This window comes from Canis lupus, chromosome X (assembly GCF_011100685.1).
Source record: "Canis lupus familiaris isolate Mischka breed German Shepherd chromosome X, alternate assembly UU_Cfam_GSD_1.0, whole genome shotgun sequence".
NCBI lineage: Eukaryota > Metazoa > Chordata > Mammalia > Carnivora > Canidae > Canis > Canis lupus.
The window spans coordinates 14,545,354-14,565,067 of record NC_049260.1 but is presented as its reverse complement, the minus strand read 5'-3'; positions in this window follow the sequence as shown (position 1 = coordinate 14,565,067).

Sequence of the window (19,714 nt, the reverse complement as noted above, 5' to 3'; positions counted from 1 at the left end):
CGGTTTAGCGCTGCCTTCAGCCCAGGGCATGATCTTGGAGACCTGGGATCGAGTCCCACGTCAGGCTCCCTGCATGGAGCCTGCTTCTCCCTCTACCTATGTCTCTGCCTCTCTCTCTGTGTGTGCCTCATGAATAGATGAATAAAATCTTAAAAAAAAGATATTATTTATTTAATCATGAGAGACACAGAGAGAGAGACAGAGGCAGAGACATAGGCAGAGGGAGAAGCAGGCTCCATGCAGGGAGCCCGATGTGGGACTCCATCCGGGGTCTCCAAGATCACACCCTGGGCCGAAGGTGGCGCTAAACTGCTGAGCCACCAAGGGATCCTCATAGAAGCTTCTACTTCTGCCATCTATTTGTCCCATCCCAGTTTGCTGGGTATGATCAATTGGCACCTGGCATTGCAGTTCAACCTCCTTCTTAGGTGTACCCTGTTCCACAGGAGTTACAAAGCTAAAAACTACCTTCCCCAGGTGGAAGTGGGGATGGAGGCCACCTTCCTGCTGCTTCAGTGCTAGCACTGGCAAGCCGAATCCTGGAGACATGGGGTTTTATGCCCCCAAAATGTGGGATCTAATCGGCCTGGTGAGTGTCAAGAGGCCATCGTAGCTAGGGAAACTAGATTTTAGCTGTGTGCCTCTAACCATTATGATAGCAGCCCCTTGCTCTTCCCTTTCTCCTTCGCTGCACTGTGTGGTCTAGTCTCCCAGGAAAAAGTGGCCACTAGGACTTCCTTTCTCCCCACGTCAGTTATTCTGGGATACTCTGGGCCAGTCAGAGAACCCAGGGCTCAATGCCCACCTTGTCCCCTGCGCTCCCTGCAAATGAAGACTGGTGGGGCAGGGGCACCTGGGTGCTCAGTGGTTGAGCGTCTGCCTTTGGCTCAGGTCATGATCCCGGGGTCCTGGGATCGAGTCCCGCATCGGGCTCCCTGCAGGGCGCCTGCTTCTCCCTCTGCCTGTGTCTCTGCCCCTCTCTCTGTGTCTCTCATGAATAAATAAATAAAATCTTTTTAAAAAAATAAAACTGGTGGGGAGCCCTGGGAGATCTAAATCTTTTCTTGAAAAAACAAACAAACAAACAAACAAACAAAGCCATATATCATTTCTGGAGGAAAAAAAATCTATCTTCCTCAGAACACAAAGTTAGATAGCACAGGAAAAAAAAAATGTGTTCCTTGAAAACTTTTGTACTTGATCTGTAAGAAACAGGGAGAGATGAAATGCTTCTAGTGTGACCACAGCAGTGTTTTAGAAAGATGAATCTAGCAAGACTGACCTTGCCTTTTTTTTTTATTATTTTATTTATTTATTCATGAGAGACACACACACACACAGAGAGAGAGAGAGAGAGAGAGAGAGAGAGGCAGAGACACAGGCAGAGGGAGAAGCAGGCTCCATGCAGGGAGCCCGACGTGGGACTCGATCCCGGGTCTCCAGGATCACACCCTGGGCCCACGGCTGCGCTAAACCCCTGAGCCACCTGGGCTGCCCCTGACCTTGCCTTTGAGATGCTTACAGTAATTAAGCAGGGAATGGCAATCTGGCAGAGTAAGTGATAAATAGAGAATATTATGAAAACACAGCCAGGACAACCAGAGAAAACAACATTTAAGCTGACAGCCAAAGGATGAGTCAGGAGACAGCCTGGGAGAGGGGTGGGAAGAGCCATCCAGGCAGAGGGAAGAGCAGCTCAGAGGCTCAGAGGTGAGGGAAAGAGAGCTTCCCTGCGGATCTGCTGTCTGGAGCCTCTGAGTTGACAGTGGGGGAGAGGAGGTTGGAGAGAGAGAATGAAGCCTTGGAGGGCTTTCCAAGCTTGTTAAGGAGTTGAGGATTTCTCTGAGGAGCAACAGGCAGCCACTTAAGCAGAGCACTGACATAATTACATTTACATTCTAGAAATGTATTCTGGTCACCATATGGAAAATGGATCACCGGGGAGGAAACCAGAGGTTGAGAGACCAGCTGGGAGGCTGCTGCCACCCGCCTTAGGCCAGGGACACGACAGCACAGGCCTAGGTTAGGGCAATGGCAGATGACAGTGAAAGGGACCCAAGACACCTTTCAAAGAGGACTCTTCAAGACATCCCGCTGAACCATCCTTCTAAAAATTGATTTTGCTCTTTCATATCATGCAAATGAAAATATGGGCTTTGTGTGCACCTCTCACTTGTACACATCAGAATGGCCTAGCCACTGGACACCTATAACAGACACCAAAACGAATGACTTATGGCCACAGAGAACATAACTGATTTTTATTTTATTTATTAAAGATTTTTTTAATTTATTGGTTAGAGAGAGAGAGCACGAGCACAGGGAGGAGTGGTGGAGGGAGAGGGAGAAGCAGATCCCGTGCTGAGCGGGGAGCTCCACACAGGGCTCCATCCCAGGACCCTGGAATCATGACCTGAGCTGAAGGCAGATGCTTAACCCACTGAGCCACCCAGGCAGGCACCCACTGCCTCTCTTTTTAAAGTTTTTTTTTTTTTTTAAATTTTATTATTTATGATAGTCACATAGAGAGAGAGAGAGAGAGAGAGAGAGAGGCAGAGACACAGGCAGAGGGAGAAGCAGGCTCCATGCACCGGGAGCCCGACGTGGGACTCGATCCAGGGTCTCCAGGATCGCGCCCTGGGCCAAAGGCAGGCGCCAAACCGCTGCGCCACCCAGGGATCCCATCTCTTTTTAAAGTTGAAATATCTTCCCTTCCCTCCTAAAATGGAGATTTTTAAATTAAATTTAATTTATTTATTGCCAGTTTGTTTGCGTTTATTGATGCTGTGGCTCAGGCCTTGGCTGTGTACTTACTTCCACAGCGGGTACAGCCACTCCTTCCACCCTGCTTCTGGGTCTTGAGGTTTTTCTTGAGCTTGTTCAGTTGGTGCCACATGGCACGTGTCTTCTTGAGCCACAGGCCCAGGGACTTGGACTTCTTACAAGTATGCTCCACCATCTTACTCTTGGAGGGTTTCCTGAGGTTCTCTTTCTGAGTCTGGTTGATGATGGTGAGTGTGGATGACGGATTTGTGATCAACTCAGATCTTGGAGAGCTTGGAAGCACACACACACACACACACACACACGCGCGCACACACACCACGCCCTGGCCCCCACCCCCTTCACTTTACTTGACATCTCTTGGGGGACTCAAAGGTTCTTCGATCTCATCAGGCCCCAAACAGAATTTGTGATCTTCTCACACATATCCACTTCTCCTCAATATTCTTTCTCTGTGAAAAAAAATCAGGGGGATCCTTGGGTGGCTCAGTGGTTTAGCGCCTGCCTCGGGCCCAGGGTTTGATCCCAGAGGCCTGGGATCGAGTCCTGCATCAGGCTCCCTGCGTGGAGCCTGCTTCTCCCTCTGCCTATGTCTCTGCCTCTCTCTCTCTCTGTGTCTCTCATGAATAAATAGATAGATAAATAAATAATCTTAAAAAAATCACCCTACCATTTTTTATTTTTTAAATTTGGATTGACATGATTGATTGTATCAATGTTCTGTGAGTCAATTCTGTCAATTGATTCACAGAAGTTGGTCACCAGATTGATAGACAGACCTATCAGAAAGCTATGCATCAACCTGGATATCTCCCTCCCTTTCATCCATCGTTTCCAATCTTTCGCCAAGCCCTTTCAATCGCACTTTCTTTATAGCTCTTAAGTCTATCCACTTCACTCCATCTCTATCACCACTGTCCTTATCCAAGCTGCCTGTCCTGGGCTACTGCTATAGATTCCTAACTGGTCTCCCTGTATCCACTCCATCCTCCGATATAAAGATGGTTGGCATTCACAGGAGAGGCCTGGAATGAGGATAAAAGTTTGTATGTAGCCATCTATGCCTAAGTGGCTGTTTCTCTTTGTTCTTTTTTTTTTTTTAAGATTTTATTTATTGCTTTGAGAGAGAGAGAGAGGGAGAGCATGAGTAGGGGAAGGGCAGAGAGAAAGGGAAGAGCAGACTCTGCTGAGTGGGGAACCCATTGTGGAGCTCAGTCCCAGGACCCTGAGATCATGATCTGAGCCAAAGTCAGACACTTAATCAATTGACCCACCCAGGCATCCCCTCTTTATATCATGGATATTAATTCCTTGACTGCAAAATAAATCACATATATTTTTTTTTACTGCTCTACTGCTTGTCTTTAAACTTGTAGTGTCTTTTAAAATGAGACAGCAGGTTTTAATTTTTATGTAGTTAAAATGATCAATATTTCCCTTGAGGGTGTGTGAACTTTTTTCTTGCTCAGGATGATGGACTCTGTAGCAGTTTTTTTTTTTTAATTCTAATTTAAAAAAGATTTTATTTTTATTAGTGAGAGAAAGAAAAAGAATGGGCATGCAGGAGGCAGAGAGAGAAGAAGGGGAGATGTAAACTCCCCATGGAGCTAGGAGCCAGCTGTGGGGCTCCATCTCATGACCCCAAGATCATGACCTGAGCAGATATCAATAGTTGAACGCTTAACCAACTGAGCAACCCAGGCACTCCACTGCAGCGGGCTTATAAACACAATCCCATATAGATCTTCTTTTGATTTTTTAGAGTTTTTTTTTTTTTTTTTTTACAGTTACACCCTTAATCCATCTGGAATTCCTTGTTGTTTATCATGAAATACAGGTCTTTCTTCCCTAATGGATAGCCAATTTTTCCCTCACTTCTAACTGACCAAGCTGTCCTTTGCCCACTGATTTGAAATACTACCTTTATCATACTTTATCATACTTCTCATACATAGGAGTCTATTTCCAAACTCCCCATTCGCAGTTTCATTAATTTGGTTTCTTCTTCAGTACCATACTATTTTATTTATATAGTTCTACTTTTTTTAAAAAAAGATTTTATTTATTTATTCATGAGAAACACAGAGAGAGAGAGGCAGAGACACAGGCAGAGGGAGAAGCAGGCTCCATGCAGGGAGCCTGATGTGGGACTCGATCCCAGGTCTCCAGGATCACGCCCTGGGCCGAAGGTGGTGCCAAACTGCTGAGCCACTGGGGCTGCCCTATTTATATAGTTTTAAAGAATATTTTTCTAACTGGTATTATTAAGATTTTTAAAAAGATGTTTTAAAATTTTATTTTGCCTGAAAAGCTGCATTCCTTAAGTTAAGTGTGCAGTAACCCCTCCTCTGCATTACCCTGAAGACCAAATTGGCTTCTTACTTGAACACACATTGCTAGGGAAGAGTACCAGTAGTCTCCCACTGCTGTAACTCATGGAGCCAAGTCCCATACATCTGGGGAAGTAGCAAGGACCCATGTGTCTCATGCATAACATGTAAACCCTAAACTGAAAAATGTGCCCTAGTATAAATCTCTAACTGCTATTATTAAGTTCCAGTTCTGGGATTCAACCCTTCTCTGTTGTTAAAGACTCCCTACGGTCCTCTCTGCTTGCCATTACAATATCTCAATGTACACGTTATAGTACCCAGGTTTGCTAGAAATTTTCTATACATTTTAGGTTGAGAAAAGATTGTAATCTTTAAAATCAGTCTGTCTCGGGTGCCTGGTTGGCTCAATCCATACAGCATTCAACTCTTGATCTTGGGGTCGGTTCAAATCCTACATCAAGTGTAGAGATTAACAACAACAACAACAACAACAACAAAATCAGTCTGTATCAAATCATATCATGCTGGTGGATCCTGGGACATTCTGTCAGCCCCCCCTTTCCATGGGGTCTAGATTCTGGTGAATTTCTAATAAATCTTCTTTCTTTTTTCTTGAGTCTGGATTTGGGAGTCTTTCCAAGTTGATCTTGTTCTGTTTTGTTTTGTTTTTGTTTTTTAAGAGTTTATTTATAAGTAATCTCTACACCCAATATGGGGCTCGAACCTACAACCCTGAGATCAAGAGTCACATGCTCTACCAACTGAGCCAGCCAGGTGTCCTTTTTTTTTAAGTTTATTATTATTTTTTTAAATTAATTTCTACCCCGAACATGGGGTTCAAACTCACAACCTTGAGATCAAGAGTCATATGCTCTTCCAACTGAGCCAGCCAGGTGCCCCTTTCCATGTTAATTTTTTTTAAAGATTTTATTTATTCATTCATGAGAGACACAGAATGAGAGAGACATAGACAGAAGGAGAGGCAGGCTCCCTGAGGGGAACCTGATGTAGGACTTGATCCTAGGACGCTGGGATCATGACCTGAACCAAAGGCGCCACCCAGGCACCTTCCAGGTTAATTTTGACTAATCTCTAGCTACCCAGTAAGTATCTTCATTAGGCTGGGCAACTGAGGTATCCCAGATTTTTTAAAAAATTTATTTAATGTAATCAAATTTTAGCTTTGCTTTTATTCTGACAAGTGGGCAAACTCTTCCCCACTGTTAGAATTTGAGGAGCAAAAGAGCACAGAAGACAATGTCTGGCTTTTAAGCAACTTTTGGATTGTTTTTAGAGAAATGTTTTCATTGCCTTCAGACCATTGAGAAGGTATGTGTATGAGTGAAAGCTTTAGGTAAAGCTAACTTTGTAGCTAGAAAGAGGGGGCTGGCTTCGTTGCTATGACTTGCCTAATGCATTTTTTTAAACTGGGAAAGTGAAATATAACATCTTTTAACTTGAAAAAAATAGCACATTAATCTGATCAAGGTGTGACTATTAAAAGTTTTCACCATTCATCAGAAATCCTTATCAGTGTAACTATTGTAAGGATTTTTTTTTTAATGTGAAAAACTGCAACAGAAATTAGTTATAAAAATAGCCTTTGTCAGTAATCCTTCACGCCTGGAGTCTGCCACATGTACAGAATTTTGAAACTAATTAGACTTCATTTTACAAAAGGAGCTTTTTAAAAGAAAGCACTCATTTACATACTAATGAGACAAGTCATTTGCATGTTCATTGAATGCCTCACAAGTTCCCAAACTCATCTTGTCCTCCTTTACACAACTCCATGGCGTATTTGTACATTTCCCCCCTTCACAGTCCTTTACTGGGGCTTTAGCGACTTGCCTGAAATTTTTTCGCCTGCAAACTCCAATTCATCTATCAAGATCCAGTTCAAATGTCACCTCCTCTGAGAAGCCAACTTTTACTTCTCCCAGGCAGAATTAGTCACTTTTCTCATAGTAGACCGTCCTTCCCTCTCTATAATCAGTTTACTCACTTACCTTCCTTTCCAAACTCTGAGCTCCTCAGCACCAAACAATATTCCACCATAGTTGTGCTCAATAAATCTTCAAAGCTGAGATTTTCTTATCTTTCTCTTCTTGATATTCCAGTCCTTATGCTTTCCTTAATATGCTCTCAGAATTTTTTTTAATTTTTTTTTAATTTTTATTTATTTGTGATAGTCACAGAGAGAGAGAGAGAATGAGGCAGAGACACAGGCAGAGGGAGAAGCAGGCTCCATGCACCGGGAGCCTGACGTGGGATTCGATCCTGGGTCTCCAGGATCGCGCCCTGGGCCAAAGGCGGCGCCAAACCGCTGCGCCACCCAGGGATCCCCAGAATTTTTTTCAATAATAATTATGTCTTGTTTTTCCCAGTGCTTTGCAATTTTTTTTTTTTTTTTTTTTGCTTTGCATTTTTTAAGGTAGTTTCATTCATCTATTTCTTTTCAGCCTTTCAACTACCTTTTGGGGGCTCCACTCTCACCGATGAGGAAAGAGAGACCCGGAAATGCCAAGTGCCATAAGATTGCCCAATGAATAAAAGAATCAGATATGGATCCTGGGGGGTGCCTGGGTAGCTCAGTCAGTTAAGCATCTGTCTTTGGCTCAGGCCATGGTTACAGGGTCCTAGGATGAAGCCCCACCTTCCTACATTGAAGGTTTGGGGGGGGTCCCTGCTCAGTGGGGAATCTGCTTCTCCTTGTCCCTCTGCCCCTCCTCCTGCTCATGCTCTCTTTCTCTGTCTCTCTCAAATGCATAAATAAAATCTTTTTAAAAAAGAAATGGATCTTGGGTTTTCTGATGACTAATGTTTTTTTCCATGATGTGACACTTTTTCTATAATATCTTCTATTCCCCATAGATTTAGTCTAGTTGGACTACAAAAACAAATTGAAAACAAATAGCATCTTTTTTTTTTAAAGATTTTATTTTTAAGTACTCTCTATATCCATTGGGGGGCTCGAACTCACAACTGCAAGATCAAGAGTTGCACGCTCCAACAACTGACCCAGCCAGGCACTCAGAAAGCAAATAGCATCTTAATGTGAAACTTTGAAAGCGTTCCTGTGAATAGGGGGAAAAGAGAAAAATGACCATTCTTATCACTTTTAAGTCATCATTCTTGAATGTCTTAAATATTGTACAATTTAAAATTTATTAAAAGAATCGTTTATAAAGTCTACTCTTAAATCTCAACTTTGAATGTTTTGAAATTCCTGCTCTGAACAATAGTGTTTGACTTAATTTGAAAAAAGAAAAGTTGATATATATATACATATATATATATCACAATATATATATATGTATTTTTACTGGTACTCTGAAAATACATATGAAAATTACACTGGCATGCTTCATACATTTTTTTAAAGATTTTATTTATTTATTCATGAGAGACACAGAAAGAGAGGCAAAGACACAGGCAGAGGGAGGAGAAGCAGGCTCCAAGCAGGGAACCCGATGTAGGACTTGATCCTGGGAATCCGGGATCATGCCCTGAGCCAAAGGCAGATGCTCAACCGCTGAGCCACCCAGGTGTTCCCTTCATACATTTTTGGATGAACCATGTCCCTTTGTAATATCTATGTGTAAAAGTTTACTAAATTACGTAAGGAGAAAAAGCAGTACCAAAATATGCCCTTGATTCTTAGGCATTCCTTGAACTGGTGCAGGCAAAGGCACAAGTGTTCCAAAATTCTTCATCTATTGATTTGGAACTTGGCATACCTTGTTCCACATCATTGGTGTTCCCAGAATTTCTTCCCTTGTTTCTCTTTTCTTCTTCAACTATGTGTTCTCCTGGAATAATCTCAGCCCCTCCTATGGCTTCACCCTTTAGGTGTCTATTTAGAACTGCCAACATTTTAACTCCAGATGTGATCAAAGCTCTTCACTAAAAACCCTCTCAGGGTACCTAATATCTTTCCCTTGATGTCTCAATAAAACTGAACATGGATTCATTATCTCCTCCAGTGCTGACATTCTATCTCCTCCCTCCTGCCCCCTCCACAAATCCTGTAAGACCTTCCTCTCTGTTCCCAGGACTACAACCTTGTCCAGGTCTTTATCTCCGGCCTAGTTTGTCTCAGAGCAACTTATCTGATCTTTTGGTCACCTGTTTTTCCCATCTGTAGCCCATTCTTCACACCAATGTCAGAGTTTCCCTCCCCAGACCAAATCTAGCAATCTAATTCCCTTGATTAAAAACCTTCCCTGTAGAAGAGACAAATCTCCCATGTGGAAGAATTCCAAATAATTTATGTAGATACTCCAGCCTTAAGGAGGTGAAGCTATCGGGACGCCTGGGTGGCTCAGTGGTTGAGCGTCTGTCTGCCTTTGGCTCAGGTGGCGATCCTGGGGTCCTGGGATCGAGTCTTGCATCGGGCTCCCTGTAAGGAGCCTGCTTCTCCCTCTGCCTATGTCTCTGCCTTTCTCTGTGTGTCTTTCATGAATAAATAAAGTCTCAAAAATTACATAAAATTTTTATTTATTTATTTTTAAAGATTTTATTTTTAACTAATCTCTATGCCCAATCTGGGGCTCAAACTCACAACCCTGAGATCAAGAGTCACATGCTCCACTGACCGAATCAGATAAGCACCCCTTAAATTTTTTTAAAGGATTTTATTTATTTATTCATGGGAGATACAAAGAGAAAGAGAGACAGACACACAGGCAGAGGGAGAAGCAGGCTCCATGCAGGGAGCCCGATGTGGGACTTGATCCTGGGTCTCCAGGGTCATGCCCTGGGCCAAAGGCAGCGCTAAACTGCTGAGCCTCCCGGGCTGCCCACCCCTTAAATTTTTTAAAAAGAAAAAAAAGGGATCCCTGGGTGGCGCAGCGGTTTGGCGCCTGCCTTTGGCCCAGGGCGCGATCCTGGAGACCGGGGATCGAATCCCACGTCGGGCTCCCGGTGCATGGAGCCTGCTTCTCCCTCTGCCTGTGTCTCTGCCTCTCTCTCTCTCTCTCTCTCTCTCTCTCTCTCTGTGACTATCATAAATAAATAAAAATTAAAAAAGAAAAGAAAAGAAAAAAAAAACCTCTTAACTTTAGGAGAAATCCAAATCCAATACTACTGGCATTGAAAGACCCTCCACGATCTGGCTCCATCCATTACTTCATGTTAATGTTCTGTCACTTCCAACATGTCCAATGATCCACTCTCAATTACTTTTTCAAGGGCGGCCTCGGTGGCGCAGCGGTTTAGCGCCGCCTGCAGCCCAGGGCGTGATCCTGGAGACCCTGGATCGAGTCCCACGTCGGGCTCCCTGCATGGAGTCGGCTTCTCCCTCTGCCTGTATCTCTGCCTCTCTCTCTCTCTGCATCTCTATGAATAAATAAATAAATAAAATGTTAAATAGTAATAAATCAATTAAATAAAATTTTAAAATAAAAATTAAAATAATATACATAAATATATAAATAATAAAATAATAAATAAAATATCATTCTATGAATAAATAAATAAAATATTAAAGAAAAGAAACTTCCAAACTGTGTAACAAAAAAAAAATTACTTTTTCAATGTTCTACAAATGTACCAGACTTCATCATATTTTGTTGGGTCAATGATTAGATCTGCCCACAAAGTCCTACTTAACCCAAATACACATTATGTGTTAGTCATACTTATTCTAAAAGGTATGTGGTATTCCAAGCTCCTTAAAAGAGCAAAGCAAATTGCCTTCTCCAATACCTTGCTAATTACCCAGACAACCTCCCATACAATGTCTTCTGGCTCTCCCACCATGGACCATTTCAATAAGATTTGGGTAAAATACTAAAGAGAGGGGCGCCTGGCTGGCTCAGTTGGAAGAACATATAACTCTTGATCTTGGGGGTGTGGGTTTGAGCCCTATGTTGGGTGTAGAGATTACTTAAATAAATTAAACTTTTTAAAAATGATTTTATTTATTTATTCATGAGAGACAGAGAGAGAGAGAGGCAGAGACACAGGCAGAGGGAGGAGAAGCAGGCTCCATGCAGGGAGCTTGACATGGGACTCGATTTCGGGTCTCCAGGATCACACCGTGGGCTGAAGGCAGCGCTAAACCGCTGAGCCACCCAGGCTGCCCTAAATTAAACTTTAGAATAAATACATTTGATTTAAAAAATTAATAAAGAGAAAAAAACAATTTTGATCTCGATTTTGTAAGTTTTATAGTATAATCTCAATTTTCTAAAAACTCAAAACAGAAAGGGTAATTATGTCCAGGAAAAGAGAAAAAGAACAGGAAGGAAACCTATTAAAATGCCAATGTGGGGGAATCCCTGGGTGGCTCAGTGGTTTAGTGCCTCCCTTCCTTTAAAAAAAAAAATGCCAATGTGTATTATCAAGTGGTGAATTATACACAATACTTCTCACTTTTTTGTACTTTCTCATATTTACTTTATTAAAATAATGAAATATAACCTACATATAAAAATGTATCTCATACATATGTACTTTAACTTATTTCTATCATTTATTTCTTTTTTTTTAAGATTTTATTTATTTATTCATGAGAGACACAGAGAGAAGGCAGAGACATAGGCAGAGGGAGAAGCAGGCTCCCCGCAGGGAACTTGATGTGGGACTCGATCCCGGGTCTCCAGGGTCACACCCTGGGCCGAAGGCGGGCGCTAAACCATTGAGCCACCCAGGGATCCCCCCAGATGTCCCTCTATCATTTATTTCTGTTATTTATTTTAAGTAGGCTCCGTGCCCAGTGTGGAGCTCAACATGGGGCTCCAACTCAGGATCCTGAGATCAAGACCTGAGCTGAGATCAAGAGTTGGTTGCCCAACTGACTGAGCCACCCAGGTGCCCCTGTACTTTCTATCTTAAAGTCCCCCCCCCCAAAAAAGAAGACAACAAATACAGTGTGACTGTCATCCACGTCAATAAAATAGAACCTTATGGAAGTTTTGCACATTCAACCTCCTTGACTATGACCCTCAATCTTTTCCTCAGAAGCAACTTCTAATTCTTGATAATCAAGTCCTTGTTTTTCACATTTCTTTGTTTTTGTTTTACCCCAGGTATGCATCCTGGATTTGAGTATTGGCTAAGTGGAATCATACTGCTTGTATTCTCTCTCTCTCTGTCTTACTCTTCCTCTTCTATTGCTGAATGCTAGGTTTTTGAGATTTCATCGATGTCATAGTGTGTAGCTGTGTAATTATAAATATGCGGCAGTATATATTTCCATTCTACTATAGATGTACTTGGGTTTTCATTTGGGGGCTATTACAAATCATGTTGACATGAACATTCCTAAACATTTATTTTCTTTACAATGTGCATGCACCAGGTTTTCCAGAGTGTACACATAGAAGAACTACAGACCTGAGGCTGTGTTTGTTTTCAAATTTTAATAAATTTGAAGTTTTTAATAAATTATCTAATGATAATGCCAGACTGTTTTCTGAAGCATTTATACCAATTTATAGTCCCGCCAGCAGTATATGAGGCTTCTTATGTTCCACATTAGTATCACAACCTGGTATTGTCATATTTTTGGATATATAATTGGCATTCTTTGAAAAGACTCCAAATAAAACGTTTTACCAGTTTGGACAATTTGTAGTGATATCCTACTGTGACTTTAATTTGTATTCCCCTGATTGCTAATGAGGTTAATGACTGTTTAGTATGTTTATATTTAAAAATAAAAACAAAAATAAAAACAGAAAGTGACATTTATTTTATTTTATTTAAAAAAATTTATTCATGTCTTTATTCATGAGAGACACACACAGAGAGAGGCAGAGACACAGGCAGAGGGAGAAGCAGGCTCCATGCAGGGAGCCCAATGCAGGACTCGATCCCGGGTCTCCAGGATCAGGCCCTGGGCCAAAGGCAGGCGCTAAACCTGCCAAGCCACCCGGGCTGTCCCCAGAAAGTGAAATTTAAGTAAATATGCCTTTTGCAACACCGACAAAAATTTCCATATTTTTGCCTTTTTTCTGGAAGTTCATAGACCTTAGGACACTTTAATTCTACCTACCTCTAGATTTACCACTTTAATACCTACCTCTCGATTTATATTCAGGATGATTATATACTCCAGTTTTCCCAGCAAAGTCCTGGTTTACACCTTCTGTCCCTGTGTCATAATTAGTATCTCCTTCTTCCACTCTCAAACTGTCCTGGGTTGTATATAAACTAATATGGTCATCCTACTTATATGTCTTTATTTTGTATATTTTTTATTCTCTTTATTTCTGTCTCTCCATCTCTCTGTCTCTCCATCTCTCTCTCTCTCTCTCTCTGGAAGTATGTATACACATATACTGAATGTTTTATGTCCTCTCAAAATTCATAAGTGGAAGGCTTAATGCCTCAGGATAATGGTATTAGGAGATGGCACCTTTGGGGAGTAATTAGGTTTAGATGAGATCATAAAGGTGGAGCTCCCATGATATGATTATTACCTCTTTTAAGAAGAGGAAGAGACACCAGAGCTTCTCCTCTGCCATATGAGCACAGAGCAAGAAGTTAGCCATCTGCAAACCAGGAAGAGGGCTCTCACCAGAACCCAACTCTGCTGGCATCCTGATCTCAGACTTCTAGCCTCCAGAACTGTGAGAAAGAAATTTTTGTAGTTTAAGCCACCTGGTCTGTGGTATTTTATTATGGCAGCCCAAGCTAAGTAGCACAGATATATATGTCCCATTAGACATTATTATATTGTTTCATGCAGTCAATATTCATTTAGATTTACCCATCTATTTACCATTTCATTAGCTTTTTTTTTTTTTTTTTTTAAGATTTTGTTTATTTACTCATGAGAGACACAGAAAGAGAAGCAGAGGGAGAAGCAGGCTCTATGCAAGGAGCCCAATGTGGGACTCGATCCTGGGAATCTGGGATCAGGCCATGAGCCAAAGGCAGACACTTAACCACTGAGCCACCCAGGCATCCCCTTTCATTTACCTTTCAATCAATCCTTTTTGTACCTCTGGTCTGCCCTCTGGGGTCATTTTCTTCTTTCTCTCTTTTTGAAAGATTTTATTTATTTATTTGAGAGAGAGAGCACAAGCAGGGGTAGTGGCAGAGGGAAAGGGAGAAGCAGGCTCCCCACTCTGCAGGGAGCCTGACTTGTGGCTCAATTCCAGGACCCTGGGATCATGACCTGAGCTGAAGGCAGACTCTTTTTTTTTTTTTTTTTTTTTAAGATTTTATTTATTTACTTATGACAGACACATACAGAGAGAGGCAGAGACACAGGCAGAGGGAGAAGCAGGCTCCATGCAGGGAGCCCCATGTGGGACTTGATCCCAGGTCTCCAGGATCACACCCAGAGCTGAAGGCAGATGCCCAACCCCTGAGCCACCCAGATGTCCCAAAACAGAAACCAGCACAGGTTGAAGGCAGACTGTTAACTGACCAAACCACCCAGGCACTTTTCTTCTCTTTTTTTTTAGTTTGTTTAAAGTAATCTCTGTGCCCACTGTAGGGTTCAAACTCACAACCCTGAGATCAAGATTGGCATGCTCTACCCACTAAGCCAGACAGGAGCCCTTGGGATCATTTTTCTTCTATCCAGAGAATTTACTTTAGTATTTACTTTAGTGCAGGTCTTCCGGAAGCTCATTTTCTCAGTTTTTGTTTGTCTTCAATCTTGAAGAATATTTTCAATGGGCGTAGAATTTTAGGTCAGCCATTATTTTATTTCAGCACATTGAAAAGACCTGCCTTCCAGGTTTTTGTTTGATTGTTGAAAATTCACCTGTCAGTCTAGCCATTACTCCTTTGAAATAGTCCATCTCTTTTTCTTTGCTGCTTTTCAGATTTCCTCTTTGTCTTTTTGGTTTTCTGGAGTTTTGCTAGATGTGACTGCTCTGAAATTCTTTTCATTTATCTTGCTTAGGATTCACCAAGCTTTTAGAATCTGTGGGTTGTTATCTTTCAACAGGTCTGAAAGATTTTTCAGCTAATAGCCCTTTAAATAATACCTTTATGCCATTCTTTTTTCTTTCCCTCAAGACCTATAATGAAATGTATGTTGGATCTTCTTATTCTGTCCTCCACCTCTCTTATACTTTCTTCTGTATTTTCTTTTTGTCTCTCTTTTGTGCTAAATTCTGGATAAATTCTGGTGTTCCTTCTAGCCCAGGAGTTGGCAAACTTTTTCCGTAAAGGGTTGAAGAGTAAATCTTTTAGCCTTAACAGGCCATGCAGGGTCTGTTACAACTTCTCCATTCTGCCATCTTAGCACAAAAGCAGCCACAGACTATAAGGAAAGGAATAGGTATAGCTGTGTTGCAATAAAACTTTATTTATAAAAGCAGGTAGGCCAGATTTTGCCCACAGACCAAAGTTTGCCAACTCTTGTTCTATCCAATAAGCCTTTTTTTTTTTTTTTAAGATTTTATTTATTTGAGAGAGAGATAGTGAGAACGAGCATGAGCAGGGAGGAGAGGGAGAAGCAGGCTCTCCACTAGCAGGGAGCCCGACAGGGGGCTTGATCCCAGGGCCCTGGGATCATGATCTGAGCTGAAGGCAGATGCCAAAACAACTGAGCCACCCAGGCGCCCCCAATAAGTCTTTTTTGACCAAATCCAATCACTGTCTAGTTTGAGCTTTTAATTTCGGTTATAACATTTTCCAATCTAGAGGCTCTTTTTATTATCTACTCTTCATTTTTTAAAGATTTTCTTTTTTTCTGGAGATAATTTTAAATGTGTCTGTTATTTCTTTAAAGAAAGTAAGCACACGTTTGTTTGTTTGTTTGTTTGAACATGCACCAGATGACCAGAATATCTGAAGCTGGTTTCTGCTCTTTCTTGTTCATGACGCCCTATTTCCTTGTGTGCTTGGTTATCTTTGAGTGGACATTGGTTGGTGCCCCTGAACATTTATTTGTCAGGATTCCCTGATGGTTTAAGATGACAGAAACTCCCTCCAGTGAGAATTTGTTCTTCTTTTGCCTGGGGCTTAAGGGCATTAAGCATCTAGTATCTGACGGCCATAAACTATATTTATAACTTGAGCTTTTCATGTGGACAACCCAATGATGTGAATTTGGTCTGCAGTGCCATGCACGGGTCACCCTGTGGATGAAACTTCATCAACTTTTCTAGTCTTTTTTCCCCTCTTGTTCTTTCAGAGTCAAGGCCAGCATTACTACAGGCTCCTGGATGTAAGAGCAGTGGCATGTTTCCTTCTGGTTCACTTTTATCCCAGAATAATGTGCCCAGGGTCTCCTATTGGACTCCTCACCACTGGCTTTCAAAATGAAAGTCTGACTCTGCGACATAATGTTTTGCAGAATGCTTTTTTGCTGAGGGAAAAAGCAGCAAAAAGTGCCCTGTTTACCTCCCTGGCTACTTGATTCCTCTTAAATTTTCACCTGATTCTGGGGCACCTGGGTGGCTTAGTTAGTTGGGTGTCTACTCGGTTTTGGCTCAGGTCATGATCTCAGGGTTGTGAGATCCAGCCCTGCCTCTGAGGGTCTGTGCTCAGCGGGGAGTCAGTTGGAGATTCTCTCTCTCCCTCTGCCCCTTCCCCACCATGCTCTCTCTCTCTCTCTCAAATAAATAAATAAATAAATAAATAAATAAATAAATAAATATTTTTTTAAAAAACCTTTTTTTGGGCAGCCCCGGTGGCACAGCGGTTTAGCGTCGCCTGCAGCCCGAGGTGTGATACTGGAGACCCGGGATGGGGTCCCGCTTTGGGCTCCCTGCATGGAGCCTGCTTCTCCCTCTGCCTGTGTCTCTGCCTCTCTCTCTCTCTCTCTCTCTGTCTCTCTCTCTCCGTGTCTCTATGAATGAACAAATACGTAAAATATCTTTTAAAAAAAATCTTTTTTCACTTGAGTTTTACAATACTGTCAGCTTTTTATTTTAAGTTTTATTTAAGTAAATCTCTGCACCCAACGTGGGGCTCAAACTCACAACCCCGAGATCAAGCTCTTCCAATGGAGCCAGCCAGGCACCCCAGCTTTTTGATGATTTCATTAAGTTTTTTTGTTTGCTTATTTTTATGAAAATTTTAAAAATATTTATTTGAGAAAGAGCGCGTGTGCGGGCGCGCACACATGGGGGGGAGGGGCAGAGGGAGAGGAAGAAATAGACCCTCCTTGAGCAGGAGCCTGACATGGGGCTTGATCCCAGGACCCTGAGATCCTAACCTGAGCTAAAGGCAGACACTTAGCCGACTTAGCCACCCAGGGGCCACTGTTTCTATGAAGTTTTAAAACCAATATTTCACTTAGCATTCGTAGTTGTTTTCACAAGGAAAATTGTTCCAAGTGACATGGCCTACCACTGGAGAAACAAAGTCCTTTTATCTTTATTTTCCAAATTTACTCATGGTAGGTAAAAAATTTTCTTCTAAACTGAGAAGCAAATGCTACTGTTTTAAAAATTAATTTTATTTTTTATTTCAAGTTTGGATCTTTTTTTAAAAGACTTTATTATTTACTTATTCATGAGAGACAGAGAGAGAGAGAGAGAGGCAGAGACACAGGCAGAGGGAGAAGCAGGCTCCATGCAGGGAGCCCGATGTGGGACTCGATCCTGGGTCTCCAGGGTCATGCCCTGGGCCAAAGGCAGCGCTAAACTGCTGAGCCACCCGGGCTGCCCACCCCTTAAATTTTTTAAAAAGAAAAAAAAACAAAAAAACAAAAAACTCTTAACTTTAGGAGAAATCCAAATCCAATAGTACTGGCATTGAAAGACCCTCCACTATCTGGCTCCATCCATTACTTCATGTTAATGTTCTGCCACTTCCTCCATGTCCAATGATCCACTCTCAATTACTTATTCAACGTTCTACAAATGTACCAGACTTCATCATATTTTGTTGGGTCAATGATTAGATCTGCCCACAAAGTCCTACTTAACCCAAATACACATTATGTGTTAGTCATACTTATTCTAAAAGGTATGTGGTATTCTAAGCTCCTTAAAAGAGCAAAGCAAATTGCCTTCTCCAATACCTTGCTAATTACCCAGACAACCTCCCATACAATGTCTTCTGGCTCTCCCACCATGGACCATTTCAATAAGATTTGGGTAAAATACTAAAGAGAGGGGCGCCTGGCTGGCTCAGTTGGAAGAACATATAACTCTTGATCTTGGGGGTGTGGGTTTGAGCCCTATGTTGGGTGTAGAGATTACTTAAATAAATTAAACTTTTTAAAAATGATTTTATTTATTTATTCATGAGAGACAGAGAGAGAGAGAGGCAGAGACACAGGCAGCGGTAGAAGCAGGCTCCATGCAGGGAGCCCGATGTGGGACTTGATCCCGGGTCTCCAGGGTCACAACCTGGGCCGAAGGCGGGCGCTAAACCGTTGAGCCACCCATGGATCCCCCCAGATGTCCCTCTATCATTTATTTCTGTTATTTATTTTAAGTAGTATTTTTAAGTACAAAATTTTCTTCTAAATTGAGAAGCAAATGCGAGTGTTTTAAAATTTTATTTTAGGGCAGCCCTGGTGGCGCAGCGGTTTGGCGCCGCCTTCAGTCTGGGGTGTGATCCTGGAGACCCGGGGTCAAGTCCCACATCAGGCTCCCTGCATGGAGCCTGCTTCTCCCTCTGTGTCTCTGCCTCTCTGTGTGTGTGTGTGTCTATGAATAAATAAATAATATCTTTAAAAAAACTTATTTTATTCTTGATTTCAAGTTTTTTTTTAAGATTTTATTTATTTACTCATGAGACACACACACACACACACACACACACACACACAGAGGCAGAGACACAGGCAGAGGGAGAAGCAGGCTCCATGCAGGGAGCCTCACCTGGGACTCCATCCCGGGTCTGCAGGATCAGGCCCTGAGCCGAAGGCAGGTGCTAAACCACTGAGCCACCCAGGCGTCCCGTCAAGTTTTTATTTACATTCCGTTAGTTAGCATAGATGATTATTTTAATTCCAGTGTCGTTAACATATAGTGTTGAAACAAATGTTACTAGAATTTTTAAAAATTGAGATACAACCCACTGAAAGTGCACAAACCTGTCGTGGGCAGCTTGAGTTTTACTTACGTCTACATCTGTGTTACTACGACCCAGATCCATACACAGGATGTTTCCAGCACCTCCGAAGTCCCCTCACGGCCCCAGCCAGTATCCCATCTCCCGACGGTAACTACTATTCAGCCTGCGGGATTAGTTTCACCTAAAAAAAATGAAGAAGAATGGGCAGCCCCGGTGGCTCAGCGGTTTAGCGCCGCCTTCAGCCTGGGGTGTGATCCTGGAGACCCGGGATCGAGTCCCACATGGGGCTCCCTGCATGGGGCCTGCTTCTCCCTCTGCCTGTGTCTCTGCCTGTCTCTGAGTGTCATGCATGCATAAATAAATAAAATCTTTAAAAACAAAAAGGAAAAGAGCCAGATCTGTCTGATAACCTCTGTTTCCTAAATACAGTGGCGTTTTCTAGGGCTTTGATGGGTCTGGCATCCGCAATTCCGGGTCTGGCTTCTCTTTCTCCCACCCTCTAAGTTTAGATGCACCCCCAGAACCCCCATGTCCTGGTTATTAGTTTATGGACTCTGGGCTTCAAGTCCCCCCTCCCGCCCGGCAGCTGGCTCCAGGTTGGGCCGTGCCAATAGGGGGCGACGAAGGACCGTCCTCCTCCCGCTGCCCGC